The sequence below is a fragment of the Propithecus coquereli genome, unplaced genomic scaffold (assembly GCF_000956105.1).
Source record: "Propithecus coquereli isolate 6110/MARCELLA unplaced genomic scaffold, Pcoq_1.0 Scaffold220, whole genome shotgun sequence".
NCBI classification, from domain to species: domain Eukaryota; kingdom Metazoa; phylum Chordata; class Mammalia; order Primates; family Indriidae; genus Propithecus; species Propithecus coquereli.
The window spans coordinates 1,417,781-1,438,924 of NW_012147190.1; positions in this window are offsets into that span (position 1 = coordinate 1,417,781).

Sequence of the window (21,144 nt, forward strand, 5' to 3'; positions counted from 1 at the left end):
AAAAGTGAAGAAATTAATGAAATCATAAGTTGATTCTTTGAAAAGAGCAACAGAATTGGCAAATCTTTAATTAGACTAACCAAGAAAAAGAGAAGACATATATCAAAATTACAAAGGAAAATGGCAATACTGACAACTCCACAGAAATTAAAAAGGTAAGGAAATAACTTGAATAACTTTATACCAACAAACAGACAATTTAGATAAAATAAACAAATTCCTAGAAAAACATTGATTACCAAAACTGACCCAAGAAGAAATAGAAAATCTGAATATTAATAGATCCATAACAAGTAAAGAAATTACATTAGTAATTTAAAATCTTCCCACACAAAAAAATCTCAGGCCTAGATGGCCTCATTGGTGAATTCTATCAAGCATTTAAGGAATAATAGCAAATCTACAAATTCTTACAGAAAATGTAGGAGGAAGGAAAACTTCCCAACTCATTCTATCAGATCAGTATTACTTTGATACCAAAGCCAGACAAAGATATCACACAGAAAGAAAATTGCAGACCAATATTCTTCATGAATATGGACATAAAAATACTCAACAGAATATTAGCAAATTGAATCCAGTATCAAATAAAAAGAATAGACATCATAACCAGGTGAGATTTATCCCAGGAAAGCAAAACTATTTTGACGTTCAGGGGTGACTGCCCAATTCCTCCCTTTTAGAGAAGTTCAGCTGCAACCTATGCCTTCCATTGTGTTCCTCCTCCCTTATGTTTTTATTAATGTTATTTTTATTAGTTTTTGGCTTATCTTTGCAGAGTTTTCCTTTGCAAATAGACACAATTAGCGTGTGTGTGTGTGTGTGTGTGTGTGTCTGTGTATACACATATGTGGTTTCCCCCTTCTTACACAAAAGTTATGTACACTCTTCTGTACCTCGTTTTTTTCTCATGAAAGCATCAAATTAGCATTTTGAAAAGATCACTCCATCTCCTGTATGGAGAAAAGATTAGAAATGGATATTCTTGCTGGAAACAGGGAGGCCAACTAGGAGGCCACTGCAGTCATCTGAACAAGTGATGCTGGTGGTGGCTAAGACTAGGGTAGTGGCAGTGGAGACAGAGAAATCAAAAGATTTGAGACAAACTTTGGAGGTCGAAGGGACAGGACTTAGAGACTGGATGTAGTGTGCACCCAGCCTTGTGCAGGAAAGCCAGGCCATCCCCTCAGGCACATTCATATTCCCAGCAGGATGCAATTTTTTATGGAACAGAAGACTAGACCATATACATACTATTTTCTTTTTAGCTATTTTTTATTATAGATAATTTTAAACAGATAAATATAGAAGAGTATAATGACTGCCAGCTTACTCATCACAGATATTCAACAAATATCAAGCCATGGCTTATCTGATTTTATCTGTATTCCTTACTACTCCTATCCATTGCCCTTCCTGCCTCCCACTCCCATATATTGTGAAGCAAATCCTAGACATCCTATCATTTTATCTGTCTGTTCAGTACTTCCCAGCACCTTGGAGACACATCATTATCCAAATCCCACTGTCCCTTGTCTCAATCTCTGCCAATTTGCTAATTGATCTATTAAAGCTCATTCCTTTATTGAAAGGGCTTTGCTTCCTTTACAAATTCAACACAGTTTGTGTTTCAGAGAGATAGCCAATGCACAGTTTGACTTAAAAATAGAATCCCTCTGTTTGCTGGAAGGTAGTGAAGGAGAAAAAGGTCAGATGTAATTGTGACATATTCATCCTCAAACACTCTTTGGATTCCTGATTTCCCCATGAAAACAGTGAGGCATGTTTGGCACTAGAGAGCCCCTGGTCAAGTGTACCTTGTGCGTGGAGGGCAGAGAAGGGGTGCATCTCATTCGTCTTAGAAAACTTCCTGACTAACGGCAACCACTCAGCCTCTTGTCCTGGACTTTCTACAGAGTCATGACTCAGAGATAACTTCCTAGTCACGTTCCCAAACACTTGGGTGTTGTGTTCCAGCCGTGTATGCTGGCTTAAGCAGAAGACCTTTCATCCCACTTGGAGTCATCTTTGTTATTACTTGCCATGTGAAGCTGTTCTCACTTATCTCAATGTCCTTCATCACTGATATCTGCTTCATTACCTAAGCTATGCCTGCAGGAGGGAAGCCCAGTGCTCAGTTACCAGCAATCGCTTAACCTCCCTGAGACCTCCATTTCCCCACCTCTAATACAGACCCATCTCACTACTCACTTCATAGCATCAATGTGACAATTACATTAAACATGATACCTAAAGACACAGAGCACCATGCCTTGGACATGCTGCTATTATCGTACTTAACCCATTTATCTCACGGGTACTGGTTCAGTCGTCCACATTTATCCCATAATCTGAGTGACCCTTCTTTTCTGTCCACTTGAATGATGATGATGATGATGATGACTGGGAGTAGAACCGTCTGACAAAGGCAATGTTTTTCATCATCTTGATCTCTCAATATTCTCATTATAAAATGGGATTTTAACATGTTTTATCTGTAAAAAGCTGTTGTGTGGATTAAACCAAATAATAGATGTCAAAGTGGCCAACACTGTGCCTGGCACTTTGCAAATGCTCAACAAAGACTTGGATGATGGAAAAACCTGGTTTGGGTGGAGGGATCTTTCTGGCAAGGTGGAAAGATTCAATCCCTCGGGTGGGCAGAGAGAAACAGAAGTTGTTCTGACCAATCTAATAAGTCTGATGGCACAACCTGTCAACAGTAGTAGTTCTTCTTGGGGACTATTTGGACCCAAACCAGTGTCATTTCCAAACATAAAGTTATTTGAGACTGGGTGTGGTGGCTCATGCCTGTAATCCTAGCACTCTGGGAGGCCGAGGCGGGCAGATTGCTTGAGCCTAGGAGTTCGAGACCAGCCTGAGCAAGACCAAAAATTGAAAAATTAGCTGGGCATTACGGCATATACCTATAATCCCAGCTACTTGGGAGGCTGAGGCAGGAGGATCACTTGAGCCCAGGAATTTGAGGTTGCAGTGAGCTATGATGATGCCATTGCACTCTAGCCTGGGCAACAGAGCGAGACTCTGTCTCCAGAAAAACAAAATAAAATAAAGAGTTATTTGAGCTAAAATGCCACAGATTTCCAGAATTCTACAGGCACCCTAAAATGAAGTTGTTTCCTTATTTATCAATTCTCTTCATATTATCAACCATAGTCACTAATCATTTATCTTGTCCTAGAGCTAGGAAATCAATCCATTTTAGGAAGATTATGAATGTAATTCTAAAACTCAGTAGCCTTTGTGCTACTAAACGCAGTTGAACAGGCCCCCAGGGATGAGGGGGTGGGAAGGAGACAGCACTATAGTGGAAAAAGTGGTTTTAATTTTAACTTTTATTCTGTATTAACCATTTTCCCACACTGCTTTGTAAATTACAGCAAGGAAAGAGAACAAAGCAATAAAAGAAAATGTATTCAAATAAAACCCCAAGGTACAGCGTAGTAGTAGGTGGTGGTGCCCTGGGGGCTTATTTTTTTAATACCTAATTTTCTTCTGAATTTGAAATTTCAGGAGGCAGAAGAAAATCTCAGTTTTGACTTGTTTACAAAAGTAGAGGTTTAGATTGCCTTTGAATCAATGCACAAAAAATACCCCCCCCCCCACCACCAAACTCCCCTTGTTTTTTCAGGACACCATTCTGAGGACCTCATCCATTTTTTAGTAATAAACAAGGAGGATATTAACCTCTTACTTCTCAGATTTGTTTAGGGCTATTGTATTAATCCATCTCTGTGGAAGGTGGAGTCGCGTCACAGACACATTGGACTCTATGAATTCGAATTCGTGCATTTTGCAAAAGAGGAGAGAATGTGCTAGAAAGGATTGGGAAAGCGAAGGTGAGCCCGCCCACCACGCTGCTTGCTGAGCAACTGCGCCTTGGTTTCAGGGGAGGCTCTCATCGCAAAAGTGTTCATCCAGGCCAAGCGTGAATCTGTGTTGGAAATTCGAGTTTTTTAATACAGTATGGTCTCGAAGCTTCCTTGTTTGACCATCAAAGGAAGAAACAGCAATGTCTTCCAACCATGGGGGAAAATGTAATGGACTTTCAAGGGTAGATTTAGGTGTACACACCAACTTCAAACCAACCTCCCCAAAAGCTATGACTCTACTGCATGCCAGATGCAGGGTACGTGAATCAGGGTAGCTGCCAAGATCACAGCGGTTGCCTCAGTGGTACCTTCTGTCCTGTCTCTGTGGCTGAGTAATCCTGGAGCAGAAACATCTGACCCAAGCCAGGATGATCAGTTTCTCCCTGCCAGGAATCCAAAACTCAGTGCAGAGATGCAGACAGGGATGTCTCTGCAGCAGAGTTATTTGAATGGTATTTCCAATGACTCCTAGGGCTGAAATCCCCCAAACTGCCCTGGTTTCAAATGCTAATTGGCAACTCTTATGATTCTCCGAGCTTTCCTAATATCTTCAACTAAGTTAACTAAAGTTGCTTTCTGTGTTTGCAACTAAAAGAATCTTAATTAATACAGCAAGTTATCACCCCCTAAAGTTAAAAGCTTCTTGGAGTTAAAAGTGAATCATTAACAAAAGTTCTAAGAGCTCAGAAGGTACCTGCTGCACCAACAGCTCTGAGTGGCACACAAGAAAGATGCCAAAGGGAAGAACCAGAGCAGTTCAGTGACATAGGCTAGTGTTTCCAAAGTGGTTTCCACAGAACCCTAATCTAGCAGGATGAATTCTGATAAAAAGGTTCCATGGTCAAACAAGTTTCCGAAATGAAGTACACGCTATTCCTCGCCTCGAACGTCATACAAGCCTTTCAGATGCACTTAAAAGTTCTACAGAAAAGACATTTAATTTACTTAAACCAGAATTTCTAAAACATATTAAAAATAGCATCTAAGAAGCATTAATAGAGGCTATGGAGAGAGAACCTCTATTGAAATGTTGCCCGGGAGTTTTGGCATTACATGTATAACTCTGGTCACTCCAGCACTTCTCAGGTGTTTACTGAGAACTATAAAGTGTTTGGTCCTGTGTTGGGTGTTCTAGGGGCAACCATGGTATGGTAGGAAGAGTAAGAAGATCTGGTTAGAGGCTTAACACTGATCTAGAACTCAAAGCTGACTGGTTCCGTTGGGAGCAACCTTGCTCACATTCAGATTCAATTTCTTCATGAAATGGGGCTATTGGATTATCAGCCTCACCTCACTATTGAATTGTAAAACAGATCTCATGGATAACGGACATGTGGGCACTTTGTAAACTTCAAGACATTAAATGAATTCTAGCTATTACAAAGAATAAATAATTTAGAGAATGATATCAGATATTATGGAGAGAGAGAGTGTGCTAGCCGTGGGCTTTCAGCCTCATGCCTTGTAATTTTTGAATGTCATAAATGTTTTAATATCACAGCTGAGTATTAAGTATGTCAAGCCAATTCACTAATCTACCAAAATATGAATTCTCATTTGTGCCTGCATATGTTAGTTATTTTGCATAACAAACCACCTTGAGACTCAGTAGCATACAATAATCTGTATTTCTCATTCGTATGTCTAGGGATTGGCTGGGGTTCTGCTGATCTAGGCCAGGCTTGGCTGGGTTTGGCTCAAAGTTGTGAGTTTGTCCAGGTCAGCTTGACAGGTCTCATGCTCCTTGTACAGTGACAATGATAATGGCAGAGGTCCAAGAGGGCACACCCAACTACATGTACATGTCTCCAGCCTGAGTTTGGTCATGCCCATTAATATCTCATTGGACAAAGCAAGTCACATGACAAAGCCAACATCAGTGCGTCAGGAAAGAAGACTGCTCCTTTGGATGTGGGGGTTGGGGGAAGGGAGAAAGGAAGAGAATATTTACTGAATGATAGGCAGACCCAGAAAGAATTCCTCCCTCATGAATTATTTTGTGTGGGGGCAGAAGGGGAGCAAGAATGACCTGAAGGCAACAACACCTCCTGTTCTTCATAACAGCCTAGAGGCCGGGCACGGTTCTCATGCCTGAAATCCTAGTGCTCTACAAGGCCAAGGTGGGATGATCACTTGAGCTCAGGAGTCAGAGACCAGCCTGAGCAAGAACGAGACACTGTCTCTACTAAAAATAGAAAAATTAGCCATGCATGGTGATGGGCACCCATAGTCCCAGCTACTCAGGAGGCTGAGGCAGGAGAATCGCTTGAGCCCAGGAGTTTGAGGTTGCTGTGACCTAGGCTGACACCACAGCACTCTAGCCCGGGCAATAGAGTGAGACTCTATCTCAAAACAAAAACAAAAACAAAAACCCCAAATCCCATAACGGCCTAGAAATTATTGAAGAAACTGTACCTTTGTGGCCAACCAGAAATGAGAGAATGCCTTTGAAGTTAACCAGAAAAGAAAGGAAGAGAGTTTGCAAAATTTAGAAAGAGATTAGCGTTAGGATGAGGTGGTCATCAAATAAAACATGAGTCCTAAGTGCAGGCTGCTTTGCCTAAGGAAAAAGAAATCCTCCAGCCCCATAGGGAACTCAAAATACTCAAAATAGAGCCCCTATGCCTACGATGACCTCTGAGTCCTAAGCCATGAGCACATCACTGGTCACCATGACAGCTTGGGGTTTGGAGCCCTATCCCTGCTCTCTGGACACTACCTACAGCTCCTGGATTGAGATGGGACCCCAGGAAGATGCAGGGCCCTATAATAGCTAATGCTAAATTTCCTGCTGGATTGGGCACTCAGAGATAAAATAGGCTGCTCTTTGAAAAATGAAGATGGCGATATATCTTACACACCTGTATTTATGGCCTAAGATTCATACCTGCTACATGGCTTATTACATTTTATTTTAGTTTTGCTACTAGGAGTGGTGCCGTGGCCTTTTTGGGTGACTTGAAGTTGGTTGCCAGATTTAACGAATATAAATACAGGATGTCCAGTTAAATTTTCATTTCAGATAAACCATGAATAAATTTTTTAGCATAAGTATATCCCATGGAATATTTGGGACGTACTTATAGTAAAAAATTTTATTTGTTGTTTATGTGAAATGGAAATTTAATTGGGTGTATTTTATCTGGCAACCCTGCATAGGGCTTTAAAGGCTTAAAGCATTTTTAAATCAGTGACGGAAAACTTCTGCCAACCTGGCCATTTCTGGCCTGTTCTACAGTTCTACGCCATACAATTTCAGGATGAGGGTTACTTGGAAATCATCATGGAAGAAGTAGAAGGTAGACTTCCCACTGGGGGCACTCTAGGGGTGCTGAGCTCTGCTGTCCCTAGTGAATCAAGTGCTTCGCCCACGACTCTCCTCTCCCTCTGGAAGACATGTCAGGCCAGAGCAGCAGGAATTCTCACATCCAGCCTGCTCCTTCCCTAACCTTACTAATTTAAGATGGATTCCACAATTTTGTGGACATAACTGGGTAATCTAATAAAGGTAGATTAAATTACAGCTGAGTATTTTCAGATCTGAACATGGGAAAAATGTATCCTGTTTCAAAAAAAAAAAAAAAAAGATAAACCACCCCACACTCGTTTTGTTTTTCTTTTATCTGGGAACTGGGCAAACAGGAACTGTCTGAAGTTATCGTATGTGAAAGTCCTCACAGCTGTGTTGGCTTTTCTAACACAAAAAAAGGAAGATACAAAGAAAGAAAAGAAAAGAAAGAAACCTGTTGAATCCACAAAATTTTATTTTACCACATACCAAAGATACGAAGGACCCCAACTACAACTTCAGAAATAGATATTTCATTTTAAAAAAAGCACAAAGGTTTCACTAACACCCCCCACCCCCCAACCCGGCACACACACACCCCATCCCATACACACACCATTTCTAAAGGTTCCTCAAGTGAGAAATGCTGGCTACCAAATCACTTAGGTAATTCTGTGAGCAGAGTAAAAGAACATGGATTTGAACCAAATGAAACATTGGCCCTGTCTGGGTTCAGCGGCGGCATATTTAGAAACAGAGATTTTGATCTCGTTTGATAGAGTTAGAATATTAGTGTGGTGAACTCTAGTTTTCAGTTCATATTGGAAGTTAAGTCCCAAGAGACAAAATGATGCTCTTTCCTACTTCGCATCCTTAAGCCAACCTTGTGTAAAGTTTCCCTTTATTTATTTATTGTTTGGTGATACTAGTTTGGCCTGGTGGTCTAACACATAATGGTACATCTCCAGTGAAGTGGAGTTTTTTTGTTAAAACCTGTGGGTGTTTCTTGGACATTTTCTTTTTATTTCTTTCTTTTTTCTTTTTCTTTTTTTTGAGACAGATTCTCACTCTATTGCCCAATCTAGAGTGCCGTGGCGTCAGTCTAGCTCGCAGCAACCTCAAATTCCTGAGCTCAAGCGATCCTCCCACCTCGGCCTCCCAGAGTGCTAGGATTACAGGTATGAGCCACCGCGTCTGGCCCAGACATTTTCTCTTGAGCCAAGTGCCATGGGCAGGACACCTGTCAAGTCACATAAGCTAGCATTGACCAAAGACCATTGGAAGTACAGTCTGACTCTCTTTTGGATCTCCTCCAAGAATTTTTTTTTCTTCTTGCCTTAGCAGAAGCAGAGCTTTCCAGAACTTAGAAGATTCAAGATGAGAAGCTCAGAGCTCCAGAAAGCACAAGAAGCTTTCCTTAACTCAGACAATGCACATTCTCAATCTATTACACTGATCTTTCCATGTTTGAGGAATAAAGTGTCTGAAAACAAAATGAGAATATCTACAAAAACAAAAAAAACTTAGAGGTGTATGAAATGTCCCAGAGAAAAAACTGTTTTAAGCATTGTAGAATTCTAGAAACACCTATATATACAGTGTACAAATTATAAACAATTCTTAGCTGTTTATTTTTGAAGTTTAAAAAAAAAATCTTTAAGAAGAAATAGGTAAAATCCCCAAATATACAACAAATCTACCCCTCACACTCAAATACGTATCTAAAAAGCAGGAGGGGTATCTCTCCTGGTTCAATTATGTACATAGCCCAATAAACCTAAAATTGCTGTAAATGCAGACTTTCTTTCTTTTTTTTTTTTTTTTGAGACAGAGTCTCACTCAGGTTGCCTGGGCTGGAGTGCAGTGGCATTATTATAGCTCACAACAACCTCAAACTCCTGGGCTCAAGCAATCCTCTTGCTTCAGCTTCCTTAGTAGCTGGTACTATAGGCGTGCACCACCATGCCCGGCTAATTTTTCTATTTTTAGTATAGACAAGGTCTCACTCTTGCTCAGGCTGGTCTTGAACTCCTGAGCTCAAGCGATCCTCCCGCCCTGGCCTCCCAGAGTGCTGGGATTACAGGTGTGAGCCACTGCACCCAGCCACGTAAATGCAGACTTTTAAATTCAGCCATGTAGAAATTTCAAGCTCTGTAGGGCCACAGTCCCTTGATTTTGCAGATGAGTAAACTAAGTTTCAGAGGGGGGAGGTGATTTACTCAAGGTCACATGGTTCATGGTTTATGGAGGCAGGACCAAAACTTAAATCTCCTGTTTTGGGGTTAGAGCATAAATGGAATGGAAGCTTGTAACAGCATCCCTGAAGCCCTACAACAACTCAAATCATCTGGGAACAAGTGACCTTTAGCCATTCTCCAGTTGTTACAAGGCAAGAAGGGGAAATTGGATGTTCTGGAAAGATGTTGAATAATCCCTGGATTGGAACAAAAGCATTTTCTGCCTGACCCTTAATACAAAAGTTCCGAAACAATCCAATTTCCTTAAGCATTCATAGCTGTCTTGCATTGTTTGGAAAGCCCTTGCATTCTACGTGCCCCTCCTTGTCCAATATCAAACAAGGGGGGTCTTTGTGAACTCAGGCTTAAGCTACGGGGTTTTCTAAGCTTTCCTAATGGAGTCCTGCGAACCTGAAACTAGCCTTTCATTACAGTCCTGGGGTCTTGATGTTTGGGACACCTCTATTTATTAAGCATCATGGGATGATTAATCAATATTTTGCCATCTTGCTTTTCAACTCTACAAGGACAACATCATTGTTCAGCTTCCAGTCTTCCTTTATGCCAACAACAGCAAACCCTGACTCTAGGTTGACAAAGAAGAAAAAACGTGTAAACATCCTGGGATTAATTACTACTGGGATCTATCTGCTCATCCACGCTAATAAAGTACAAGACTTCCCTCTATTCATCATCTTTATTTCCTCAGAGACACCAGAAAACAGCCCTCCCTAACAAAGTGGAATGAATCTGATTAACGCAAGAGCTCAGCAGCCTGAATCCTTCATCACACCAGCAGAAATAAAGCGGGGGGTGGGGGGGATCAGATACAAAGTGGCTACATAACCTTTTGTCTCCCGTGGCCCACTGTCGCCAGCCAGATTAGCATCCGAGGCAGGGAGCGTAAAGGTCTGACATTCAGCTCTGTGTTTTTGCCGAAATTAATTTCCTTTCCAGCATTCGAGGCCGTGGCCACCAGGCCTTCCTGGCAGGTCTGGTTCTTTTGCCAAGGAACGAATGTCAGGGACTTTCGTGTCTTGGAAAGGAATGTGCTGTTTCACTGGCCTGCAGCAGCTTCCAGGGGACCCGACACCAGGGCAGAGCCCCGTTCGTGCTGGTCGTTGACTAGTGGCAGAGCAAACTGGCCAGAAGCAACGTCAACGCCCTTGGCATGGTGCCCCCTTAAGCACGTCTTCCCATTCCTTTGAAAGAAAAGAGGACAGAGGGGTTAGGGAGTAGGTTTTCGAGAAAGATAGGAGTCAACAAAAAGAAGTCATAAAATCTGGAAAATGTTAGGTCCCTGAGGGCCCTACCATGGCCTCCGGCTCCTGTATGGTTGACCTGTCTCATTTTCCAGCTTTCTCTTCTTTCCTAGCTCCTGATACCTTCTAAGCACACTGGCCTTATTTCAGGGCCAAGTTCCCTCCCTCTACAGGACCTTTGCACAGGCTGTCCTCACTCCTTGAACATCCCCCATCCCACCAGCCCACCCCCCTCACCTAGCTAACTCCACTCAACACTCAGGCCTTAGTTCAAAGATCACTGCCTCAGGTTGCCCTCCCTGATATTTTAGGCTAGGCCAGGCCCACTGGTGTAACAATTCAGAGCACCTACTTCTGCTGGAATTTTATATTTATTTGTGGGATCGTTTGAATAATATGTTCTTTCCATATGACAGTGATCTCTATGAAGTTAACTCCTGCCTCTTGTTTCTGTGGTATATGCAGCATCCAGCCCACTGCACAGCATGTAGGAGACATGATTGAGTAGAAATCATGGCAGCATTTTTACCAAAGAGGAACCTAAGCCCTAGAGACATTAAGCACCTAGCCCAAGGTCAAAGGTCACACAGCTAGTTAGTGGCAGAGGGGAGGCCAGAAATACCAGTTGGCTTCTAATGCATGTGTATAGGCAGGTAGCCCAGAGGATCAATCTTGACTCCTGCATTTCCTTGCCATATAAACTTGGCCAAGTTACATGACTTCTCTTAGCTGCATTTTCCTCCTTTGCAAAATGGGATTAATAATATACCTGCAACAGAAATTGACAAATGGGCAAATATATATAACCAATGTAATAATTATCAACTGTTATTATTCTAGTCATAGCTAAAAAATCCGGATGTTGTTAATTAAGAATTTGTGATAATTCAGACAAGAACTTGGCTGGTGTTGACTTTTTCAAAATCCGTGAAGAATTCCAAGCTCCTAAGAGCAGTTCAGAACTTATTTGAGGCAAAGAGAGAAAGAAAAGAAGACTTAGATTGCAAATAGAAAGTCTTAACATTAGCAAGAGTATGTTTAAACTCCTTAAGAGGACAAATTGTTTTAAAGATATCAAATCGGGCATTTTTAGAAGAATTTATTCACAGACAACCCTGCTATGATAATTACAAATGGTTCTTCTCTATTCGTCAAAGCAGGTCCCCCAAGGGTTTCTGCAGTACAGTTATTTATTAGCCTGCTTCTAATGAGTATTGGTAGTTGATAGTAACAAAACTACATATCCCTTAAAATATTTCATAACTGATCTCACTGGTTCCAGCAAGCCCATCTCTCCCAACTACAATGCTGCTATTCCTCCGCTGTCTTGCACAGAGGAAGTGCCTCCTTACCTCCAAATCTTTGCATATGCTGATCCCTCTGCCAGGAGCACCCTTCCCTAGACCTTTACAGGGCACGTTCTTTCTCACCACTCAGGAGCCAGGGCAGGTTCATTCCTTTGGTTTAAATTACTTTACAGCTCCCACCTTTTTTGGGAACTACCCTGGATCCGTGTGGGTTTATTTAATTCCTGTCTCTGCCCTCTAGGCCGGGGTGTCCAGTGATAAGTGGCTTCTGTTTTTTCCCAGTGCCTGGAAGAGTGTCTCATACATCGTAGGTATCCGGGAATTACTCGTTGAATGAAGTGTGCAGTTTCTGAACCAATTTGACTAGGTCAGAAAAAATTGATTAAAGAGCTAATCCTGATAGAGCCAAACAAATAAACAAAATCCTTTAACCTCCTTAGCAGGAGAGCTCTTTCTTTCAGAAGTAGTGTACCATTTGGCATTTTTACAGAAAATCAGCTGCAATATTGGTAAACATTGGGTAGTCAGGAAGACAAGAACCGTTTAAAGGGTGTTGAAGATTGACGTTCTAATGACATAATCGACAACAAACCTCACCTTTCTCTCTCTCCCTATCCCACCCACACAACTCCACTGCCCTTTATAAAAGCTTCAGCCTAGAAACACTTGGGACCAAATGCTTTGTTTTGTGAAATTAATGCAAGCTGGAAGAAGGCAGTAATGGTGTTGTTCACATGGTAACACAAATTCTAAGCTCAATAAATATTAAATCAATCATCCAGGAAAGCTAATATAAACAGTGTGTTGTCATTGATTAATTTATTTAAGAGTCTCTATCTGATTTACTCTCAGAGGAGCCCCAATGGAAAGTTCATTATTTGACGATGAACATGTTGATGCAACCTTGTACTAATGAGGAAACTTACTGGCCCACAAAGATTGCGTGCCTTGTTCAAGGAAACCTAGGGGACTGTTGGGCCAGGTGGGAAAAGAGAGTGCTAATTCCTCCTGCTCTCCCACCTGTCTGCCTTCCCGCTCCCTTGGCCTGGATTTTTCTCTTTCCACTTTCAAGTTTTCCCTCCCCTTTCATCTCTCCTCCTCCCCTCCACCCTTCTCTACTTCTCCTTTCAAAACCATCCCTCCTCAGTTACTGCCTTTGTGCTTTGGTCTGTAATTGGGCATGGCTGGAAAAGAGGAAGATGGTCCTGATACTAAAAATAATACATATACATGAAAGCTCCCTAACTCAGGTACCTGTAGAAACTGGGCAGATCATTTAAGTGAAGGAAGCAGGCTGCATGTCCCAATAGAGAGCGGTGGGGACTGTGGCAAACTGGGGAGGGCTGTGCCTCCTCTAGAGGGAGTCACTACTACCCAGCTCTGTTCCGTGTTGCCATGGAGAAATGTGAACCCAGCACGACCAGATCTGTCAAGCTGGAAACTTGGGTTTTATGGGAAATTTTTCAAATTTTAAAATCCTGCATGAGCCCCCAAATCCATGTTTGACTGGATCCCGCCCACAGGCTGGCTGCTTGCAAGCCCTGAAGTCCACTGCCCCTGGCTCAGGGTCCCTCTGCACTGCCGCCTCACTCCCTGTCTGGGCTTCTTCCTTTCTCACTCTTCTTCCTTTCTCACTCTCACACGCCACCCCCCACTTCTACTCCCTTTTTCCTTTAAGTTTACTTCCTCTCCCTCTCTCTGTGCCCCGTGTCTGTCCTCCTTGCCCTTGTGTCTTGTGTTTCCAGAGTCCATCCCCTGCAAGATCTGCTAAGACATCGCGACACAGTTCATGCAGAGGAGAAAAGTGGAGCCGGGAGAGCCAAGACCAGTTTACCAGGCAGAGTGGAGAGAAGGGACTCGGCCCCGGGGCCTTCGCGAAGATCCAGCTTAAAAGACGGTGGAGAGCAAACGTCAGGGCAAGAAGGTTGGGGTCACTGCAACCCCCATCCCACTCCTCTCCCCTGTCCTCCCAGCTTCTCTCTCTAGTCCTACGCTAACACTGCCCGAAGGTTCCAGAGAGCTTTTCCCATGCTCCAAGAACAAGTAAACAGCCAAGGAAAAAGAATCTCTAATGCCTTCCAAAGCAAAATCTTGGACTAAGTTTGTGAAGCTAGAAGCGGCCACCAGCCTGCATCCCGTCTTGGTGAGGGACAGTCTGCCAGCCGGGCTGGGGTCCCACATAGCGACCGTGAGAAGAGAGCCACAGCTCTGTCTCCACATCCCAAGGCACCATTTATTGGCCTGCCTTCTAGGAATGCAGAAACAGGCCCTAGCCATGCAGAGGTCACCGTCTCCACGGGAGGACTCTGAGTGCTCTACAGGCATCATGCCACTTAACTCTAACATCATCTCTGTGAGGCAGGAACTACTGTGAGCTCCATTCTATAGATGGGGAAACCGAGGCAAAGAAATATTAAGCAATATATTCAAGGTCACAAATACACCCTTCCCAAGATTGCCGTGGAAACTAAATGGGATTCTGCATGAACTACATTAATAAGCTGCAGAGTATCAAAGAAGTGCTCATTTTAATTTTAAACTAATTTGCACAGAGCTATTAGCAGCAGATAATATGTTAATATATTATCCTTCCCAGGAGACTCATTCATGCAATAAATACTGATTGAGCATCCACTATTGTACTCTAGATGTAGGGATGCATATAGAAGGTTCTAGAATCTCTGTGACTCAGTCCAAGGTAGGGTCATGGCAGACAAATGAGGAAGGCCCCTTCCCCCTATCATGTGGCCCTAGACTAACCACATCACTTGGCCCTGTTTTTAAGCCGGAGTGTCCCCAGCAGAGAACACACGGTGCAGTGGGAAGAGCCTGCCCTGCATCAAGCCTCTCCTTCCCAGCCTTTCCTCCCTCCTCTCATTTCTGTTCCTGGGCTCCAGAGCCAAGTCCATGGTAAGTCACCTTGATGCGATTACAAGTGGCAAGTTCCAGGAAAGGCCCTGGATGAACCTGCTTTCCTTCCCTTTTCATGGGACAATCCTCCTACTCTGGGGCATTTCGAGGGCCCAGATTCAGGCCAGCTGGTACTCGTCAGCTTGGAAAGTGACTTCTCTTGGGGGGATTCGGGGGAGGTGGCATTCTCTCCATTAGTGAACTGGGAAGGCTGGTCAAGATGTTCCCTAGGTGTCTTTGCTGTTTTCACTGTCGTGTTCAAATGATCGTAGACACTGAGACCAAAGGGGACGTAGGGTGCTCTAGGCAAAACCAGACTTTCTCACCAGCAGGGTGGACATCCACCTCTATGGTGCAATTCCAGGGGTGGAAAGACCTCCCACCTTTCCCCCGAATCCCCCTTGTCTGATTCCAGAAATTCTCTCATATTGTCATCATCTTGGGAGACTGAATCCCTGTTAAAATGCAATATCATTAAAGAAACTTAACTTTAAGGATTCTTAGCTCAGGAGGACAATGCGCCTTGGAGGTTCATAAGACAGCTTCCACCATGGTGTGGAGCTGGCATTGCCAGGGGACTTTAACAAGATAGGACTTCCGGGAAGGAGCAGAGAGAAAACATTGGACTAAGCCTGCCGGGGGAGAAACAGTGTTTGCCTTTTCACCGCCATGTCCCTGATACACCCATGGTCCCCTTCCATCTTAAGCCCTTCCTCTCTATTTGACAAACAGGTGAGTGAACAAGACTCATCTTTGGATGAAGGAAGGTGCAGAGAAGTTCTGGGCAGGACCTTTCGCTTTCTGGCAGCAAGAGAACCGAGCCTCCCCACAACGGCGGGGCTTTGACCCAAGCACCCACGTGAAACCATGAAGAGTAAAACCCAGTTCCTGCGTGTTAGGGATCTGCGATAAAGTAACCACACACGAGTGACAGCAAAGCAAGGCAGACGGTGAGAGGTGTTACGACAGCGGTGTGAAGGACACACTTGGGGGAGGCAGAAATTAATCCTGACAACAATGACGTGAGAGAATGAATTGAAAATACTCGTGGAAGCAGCAGATTTTAAGGGTGGATCAACCAGCGACGGTGGCGTTCTGGGAGCGCGCCCGGCATGAGCGCGAGCACGGAGGTGGGGGCTGCACGTGACTGGCCTGGCCCGGCGGTCGGAATGTGTCATCAGGCGCTGTGGAAGGTGGAGACCAGAGAACGAAACCAAGCGTTGATGGTGGAGGGCCAAGGCCCTGCGATTTCCTTCCGAAGGCAACAGCGGATGCCCGAGAGGCAGGAGAACATGGCCTTGCGAGCATCCGTCGGTCCGGCACCGTGCCGCTGCCCTCGCTCCCAACGTCATCACGTCGTTTACCTAATGTCGCTGAGCTCCAGTCTCCATCTGTAAAATGTAGATGATACTAGTCCCATTTCATAGCCCCCTCGCGCAGACTCAACGAAGCAATGGGTGCCACTGTGTGCACGGTGCTGGGCACGCACTAAGCATTTAGTAAATGCTTATTTTTAACTGTAAAGATTTTGACATGGAAAGTGATAGAGTCACGTCTTGTCTCAGGATACCAGCCGCGTGGCTAACCAGACCAGCTGGCTGGCTGAGTGAAGGAAGCTGAGAGAATGGGGCACCAGACAGCTATGTTCTATGTTTCGGCACACAGGAGGGGCTGGTCTAGAACTTGGGGCTGGCGAAGGGGAAGCATGGGGACAAGTCTGCAGCTGGGGTTGGGCTGAGAGGGGGAGTCCCGGGACCTGGCAGCCAAGGGAGGAATAGTTTGCATTGTTTGTCCCGGAGGAAGCATCTCCTCTTCCCAAGAGAGGGTAGAAAGGACCTCAGTGTGTCCAGAGTCTCTCTCAGGAGCTGCTTAGCCAGTGGGGGTGAGGGGAAAGGCACAGCACGGATGGAGGCCCGGAGGTGACACGGGACGTGTGGGACAGCCCGTGGGTGCCTGGCAGTTGCACTTGTGCTGCAATGTCCTGGTATCGACACGAAAGGCGCCCCCTGGGCGAGATTGGCCCCAGCATACTGCACTTGTCTCATTTTCACCAGCGCCCGCATCCCCTCCTCGCCTCCTCTGCCTGTGCCGATTCTCCTTATCCTTCATGGGCCTGCGTAAGTCACACGTCCTCCTTGGGACGCTTTCCAACAACTCCGGCCCTCACTGATCTCTCCTTTTTCTGAACTCCAGAAGCGCTTGAGACAGACTGACTCTGTTTAGCAGTTAGTTGTTCTTTAATCTGCAAAACAGGAAAACAACTACATAGAGGTTTCTCACGTAGATTAAATGAAACAATCCTTGTAATGCACGGTACCTGGTGCCTCGTCAATGCGCGGCAAGCACTGGCCGTTGTCCTGCTGGCACTCCTCCACTGCTTCACGCTGATACCGGTCTCGTTGCCGGCACACATAAGGCGCATGGCATCTTTCGGAGCAACACACTCCTGGAGACAGGGGTTTCTGGGCGATAGCTGTTATGCCAACCCTTTCTCTCCCACTCAGGAAAACATTCTGGAGAACCAAGTGAATGAATATGACATTATTATTGCGCTTACCTTGAATCCACTCTAATTCATATTTGTTTTATAAATCATCTGCCAACATTGATTCTTTAGCTTCATGAGTCACAAATTCCTTGTGGCACACCTCATAATATATTGTGACTCACCATCATGCTGTGGCCCCAAAGGTGAGAATACCTGCTCAAGTATTAGCCTGTGTTAGTTCTATCTTTCTGGCTAGACCGTAGGCTCAGTGAGGACAGGGACTTCTTCCCTTCCACTATGGTACCCAGCATGGTGCTTGGCAGGTAGTCTCTTGATAAATAAATAGTCATGGGCTAATGAGATGATATCTAGCAGTGCTAGATACAGGTTGTTTAAAGCTGGAACTTTCAGAGGTATCTCTAATTGTGCCCAATTCCTATGAAAATCTCTGTAAAGGGAGAACATTTCATTAGGACTTTTCTGTATATTCATCAGGATGTTTTGGGGTTCAAGTGGCAGAAATCTAACTCAAAGTTCCTTAAGCAAAAAAAAGGGGGCACAAAAATTGTTTCATAGAACTGAAAAATCTAAAGGTGTTGTTAAGTTCAGGTAAGGCTTGATCCAGCTGCTCAAATTTTATCAGCAGGAATGTGTCTCTCTCACTCCCTCAAGTCTGTTTTTCTTCTAATCTGTCTTTATTTTCTAGCATATTCGACAGTGCTTATGGCAAAGATAGCCACCAACATCTTTGGGCGCATATTCCCTCAGTTTGCAACAGCCGGCAAAGTCCTCTCACTTTCCTAATCGATTTAGCAGAATCCCAGAGCTGACACTTAGAGATGCAGAATGGGTCACATCTTTCCCAAAAGACAATCTTGATGCAGTTCCTAGAGGTAGAAGAAATGGATACTAAGCAGGCAAATATTTCTCACATTTGGGAAGCCTGGGTGATGCACAATGGTGATGTGTAAAAGCAAGAACAACCGTTTCCATGCCAACTGCTGTCACTATGGTGAGAAAGACACTGACCCATTACATCATTTGTGGACAGAGGGTGGCCTTTTGCAGAGAGCTCTGGGCCCTTGCTTTGCTGCCAGCATGGCAGAGCTGTAGTTAGAAGGCCCTCACAGAACCTGTCCCCATCAGAATGAAGAGCTGTTGATGGCATCTGCTGAGCTACATGGAAGAAGGCTTTGCAAGTGACTGAGCACAGCTCACTTAACCAGCACAGGCAGACATCTGAAAACAGCTGCTAGCCAGTTAGCAAGAAAGCGAATGTACTTCATCCTGGTGTGATTGCTTTGTCTCAGGAATTGCCTTCTCATGTGACTGCAAAAAAGACAGTAACTCCACACCCCATCCCATCTCCAGGCTTGTTCTTCTCTCATCCATTACTTTCCATTCTCTAGAAATAAAAATTAACTTTGGCCAAGACTGCTTCTGCCTACGACCATGAAGAAATGTGCTGGTTTGGCAAGAAGCTCCTTCATCAAGATGACGTTTTTCTTGGCCAATGTGCTCTTGAAGAGAAAAAAATATAACTATTGAAAGACAAGTTTTACTTACTATGTAGACACCTTTCATCTTAATGGGTTTTCCTGCCAAGACCAGCCTGGGAAACATAAGAAGACCCTGTCTCTATAAAAAATAAGAAAAATTAGCCAAGTGTGGTGGCTAGTGCCTATAATCCCAGCTACTCAGGAGGCTGAGGCAGGAGGATCACTTTATCCCAGGAGTTGGAGGCTGCAGTGAGCTATGATCATACCACTGCACTCCAGCCTGGGCAACAGAGTGAGACGCTGTCTCAAAAAATAAACAAGAATGAGTCCCCATGTCAAAATCTGACTAATGGCTTGTCAAAAATTTATAGGGTCTTGAGGAAAGAGGATTTTTTCTTCCAGCCATGTAGATTCCGTCTAGAAGAAACCAGATACTTAAGTAGTTGCTATGTCATCTTGAACGGTGACTTCTTCAGGCTTTCAGGTTGGTACAGAACTACTTTATTTTGTACGTTTTCTGTCATTTCTCAAAAGAAATTAAAAAATCAGATGTTGTATGCCACAGATTAATTTCTGGAGACTGCATACTCTTACCGGTGCGTTTTCACTCCTTAGTAATCTGCAGGATAATAATTATCATGTAGAAACCAGTCTATTTCAATAAGAAACTCAAGATTTAGGTGTAAAGGACATCCCCAGGAGTTCTCTTCCTTCCTTTGTTGCTGGCTCTTTAACATTGCAAGTGGTGGAAAAATGGCACTCTGAATGAAGTGCTCACTCAGGCAGCACACTCCCTTCCTTTCAGATTTTAGCCTAAGTGGCATTAGAAAGTAGTCAGTCATGGACAATGTGGGCTCCTACAAATAACTGTAGAAGTTATTATAAATTGACTTTGTATGTAAGAGGAAAATGCCCCTGGAAGACATCTATTCAAATGAACCCATTGCGCAGGGTCATGGATGCAGCCAGAAAGATCTTTAACAGGCTAGTCAAATTACTGTGGTAATAGGAGTAAGAAAGAAGCTGGATCACTCTGATAATTGAAGCTGCAGATGATCAAAAACTCTTTTGTTGAATGGGACTAATAGGCTCCCAGATTGGCATCAATCCCAGTGAACAAGGACTACCACCACATTTACTAGCAATAAGATCATGCTTTTAATACTTGACTGTTAGATTCAAGAGAGGAGGAAGGAAAAAGTCATTTCAAGTCAGGGTGACTTGAAGGCTGTTATGCAAATTCAATAGACATACAAGTAAAGACTACTAATCCTGAGGCTCCCTAAGCATCCTTGGGCTCTAAGAGACAATCAGTCATTCCCTGCTACCTGCTAGGAAGAGGCAAAAGAACTTCATGTCAGTGTTTGTACTTGGGTGTTATTAGAATGATCTAGTAATTGAGCTTCAGTCAACAGCAGGGCTCAGAAGCAAGTTTCTGACTCAAATAAGCATTGGGGGTTTGCACATCCCTGTCAGGCAGAACTCATATCTGTGTTAGCAACTGATGCAATTGTGTTTATCATAGGAAGGAGAAATTTAGGAAATAGATCCCCATATTTAAGAGAGAATGAATTAGCATCTGAACTCCGCCTCTTGAGAATGAGTGATCCTACTCAGCTTATGAGGGATGAATGTGTGGTAATCACGGAAGGGTGGTTAATAGCTTGGTTTGAGTGTCAGCCTTGGAGCATATTCCAGTTCCACTACTTAATACCTGTCTGGCATTGATTATTTTAGTTATTTAAATTGATTGACTCTCAGCCTTTTCTTTTTAAAATGGGGAGGACAGTATCACCTATTTCTTCTTTATTAAAATGGGAATGATAGTAGCATTGTTGTAAATATTAAATATAAAAATGTATTTAAGGTGCCTAGAACTATATGGAACATTTACAAAGATGGACCATGTTCTGGGGCATAAAGCAAGTCTTAATACATTTAAAGGGATTCCAGTCATACAATGTTTTCCAACTAAAATACAATTAAATTTGAGATCAGTAACACAATGATATCTATAAAATCCTCAAACATTTGAAAGCTATATAAAACACAGCTTGATAATCCTTGAGTTAAATAATAAGTCAAAAGAGAATTAAGAAAGTATTTTGAATGGAATGCAAATGAAAACATGGTATATTAGAATTTATGGGATGCTGCTAAAGCTGTATTTAAGGAGAAATTTATAGCACTAAATGCCTATGCTGGAAAAGAATAAACTTCTCAAATCAATGACCTGAGCTTCCACATGGAAGAAAACAA